Below are 3,320 nucleotides of genomic sequence, written 5' to 3'. Positions count from 1 at the left end.
CTTTGTATACAGGAGCACTGGGTTTTATTCCTTGTACCTGTGGCTTTCTTTAAGCAGCACAAGGAGCGAGTGACTAAAAAACTCTTAGAATAAGGAGTGAGTATGGTCGATGTTTTGTGAGCAAAAGGAAGGGAAAATAGCAATAGGTGGCGGTAGCATGAGATGGTAGAGGGGCTGTAGCAGCCTCAAACCCTAACCCTAACCTGTTTTGACTAGTTTATCTTAAGCACTGGTAGAAACTTGTGAACTCATTTACTAAACAACAGCTTACTAAACCAGAATACACTCAGAGTCAGAGTGTGGGCCTATTCCAGAGAGAAAGGAGCCATTTATGCATAACTGTCTATGTAGGCATAAGAATAGGGCAAATTAAATATTTATGATTTTTCAGGAAGAAGGAGGACTCAGGTGGAGATTTCCTGCAGTCAAGGTGCAATCCAGATTGTGACCATACTTGCTCACTTCTAGGGGTTCCTCTGGCAAATATAAGCTGTCATGGAGCAAGTGGGTTTGATTTTTATTAATCAAATGTATAATAAGCTGGAATTCATTCTTCTATCACTTCATCTTTCATTCTGAATTCATTTGGCTTCAACCTGTATACCACAAGTCTTAAACTTCATTGTTATCACTTCTTGGGTAATTTAACATCAATAATATATTTGACAAAAACATCATGGCATGTGGTTTTTACTTAGAACATATGTCATTTCATACAAATGGCCAAAAGGCACATGAAAAAATGCTCCACATCACTAATTCTCAGGAGATACAAATCAAAACAACAATGCGGTATCATCTCACCACAGAGACTGGCACACATCACAAAGAACAAGAACAATCGTGCTGGCAGGGATGTGGAGAGAAAGGAACTCTCATTCACTGCTGGTGGGAATGTCATCTAGTCCAGCCCTTGTGGAAAACAATATGGAGATTACTCAAAAAACTGGAAATTGACCCCATGCCGAAGGCCCTCTCCCTAGCTTAGGAGTTGCTGAGAGGCTCCCAGCCATTTCCCCCTTTCCTCCCGGACTCCAGGGGCATGCCTGGGTACTGGCCCAGGCAGCCAGAAAGGTGGGTGCAGGGAAGGACTCTGAAGGGGACCCAGGCCTACTCCTGCCCCCACTCAGCACATGTGGGGAAGAGATTAGGGAAGGGGTGGGCAGATTTCTAGCTTCTGGTTCTACACCGAATCCTTTTCTGTTCTGGAGTCTAGCTCTCGCCAGCATGGGATGTGGGGAGACTCCAGGCAGAAGGCCCTTTCCCTGGGAGGCCAGGGAGGCTCCCAACCATCTCCCCTCTGAACTCCAGGGGCATGCCTGGGTGCTGGCCCAGGCAGCCAGAAAGGTGGGTGTCGGGGAGGATTTAAGAAGGGTTGGGCTGGGGCAGTCACCTGCAACTATTTTTCTCACTGGTCTCCATTTTCAAAACTGCGGGGACTAGCGTCCCCAAGCATATTATATATATCAACAGGATTTCCTCTGATTAATGTATGTTTTGCAGATGAAAAATTTCCATATAATATTCTGCCCTTTTTACCGCCCTACAAGCTCGTGTCTAGTCCTCACTCCCTCACCCCCAACCATCATTACCCCACATTTAACCCTTTTTACCTTCAGTTCTTGGCTCCTCAAGAAGCAGATAATTATCCCCACACAAATCCAGCTGCCAAACCGTACCCTAAGTGATATGATAGACTTTCAGCCTAAGAAGATTCCAATACTCTTTTCCTATTGATATACTCTCAGAGGCCTCCTTCCTTCGTTGTGGGCCTTTGTTTGCTAAGCCTTCCCTCCTCCTTTCTTCATTGTGGGCCTTTGTTTGCTAAGAGACTCAGTTTCTGAGAAGTCATGGCTCAAGTATTTTTCCTGATATAGGTCCATCACCAGCTGGTTATCAGACTACATAAGCCAAATCACAGACCAAAGTGATGCACCGCATTTAACACCCTCCCCCCCACTATTTCAGAGACATAAAAGGGGCACGTATATATCTTTTGAATATCTTGTATGTATTCCCTAAACAGTTATAACCCTTATTGAATATTCTCTTATACAGTGACGATTTTCCTCACTGTTTTGTCTGTTCTTCTCTTTGTGATCTGTTAATAAGGAATTCTGATAGAAGATTCCCTAGATTTAGAGCTTATGTTAGAACCAAATTAAGGGGATTGTTGGACTTATTCCAGCGGTCCCATATGCACCAATAACGCCATGAGGCATTGTTTCAACTTTTACATAGGCACATTAAAATGGGAAAATACTATAACATACAGGCAAGTTCTTGTCTAATAGAGATGGGAATATACAAATCTTGTAATGCAGTGGAACCTTACACCCTAAACATTGTCATAATGACCTAGCTCAGGCCTCAGAAGAACAGGCATTGTCCACCCCTGAACCAGGATATCATCTACGAAACAACCACGGTTGTCTATAACATCACCTGGGAGCAATCCTCTACCACAGAAGACCCTACTGCTGGCCCGGCATCGACCTGCTCCAAATAGAGATCCCTTAACACTGAGAAGACATAACAATAACAACCACCTGCTTTCAGGGCAGGGCTGCATTGCCCTCTAATTGTGAGGTGAAACTAGAGGACACTCCACATCATCCTTACTTCGATGTAGTATATGCAGAAACTTGACACCAACAACAGTGACTGTGGGGGTGCGGGGAGAGGGAGGAGGTTATTAACACTACAGACAATGGCTTGGGTTGGACAACTTATTATCCCTGGAGCCTAGAAATGGTCTTATGCCAGAAAACTTCAGGGGTAAGGTCTCCTTGTATTTAGGCCAAGGCCTTTCCTTTCCATGTCCCCTATATTTTGCTGTGCCTACACAAACAACAATTGCCACTCTAATACTGTTTTCGCTGTACTTCTTTAACTCTTATCCTTAAAAAAAAAAAAGAAAATCTTACTAAACCTTCTGCTAGGCCTTTAATGAGTGATTCAATGATTTTCAAAAAAAATACTTGCTACTGAAAAAAAAAATAATAAGCCAGCAAGGAAGATGTAAAGGTTTTCCATTTTCTAGGCCAATCATGATTGGTGAGGGCAAACTTTACTGAAGAGAGACTTTCTGGACTAGATTGTATATAGAGAATTCTTAAAGCCATCATAATTTTCAAGTCTAGAAACCTAAATGATATGGTAATAAGCCCTGGAAAAAGAGTCTACTCCATGAAGTATTGTCTAGAGGGTCTTGAGCATCCAGGTTTCTTTCCTAAAGCAATCTGAAATCATGAGCATTATGGTATAATGGTAAACTACCTAAAATTAAAAATAAATCACAATAACATATCCAAAAAAAC

This window comes from Suncus etruscus, chromosome 3 (genome assembly GCF_024139225.1).
Source record: "Suncus etruscus isolate mSunEtr1 chromosome 3, mSunEtr1.pri.cur, whole genome shotgun sequence".
NCBI classification, from domain to species: domain Eukaryota; kingdom Metazoa; phylum Chordata; class Mammalia; order Eulipotyphla; family Soricidae; genus Suncus; species Suncus etruscus.
Note: the sequence above shows the minus strand (reverse complement) of the source record.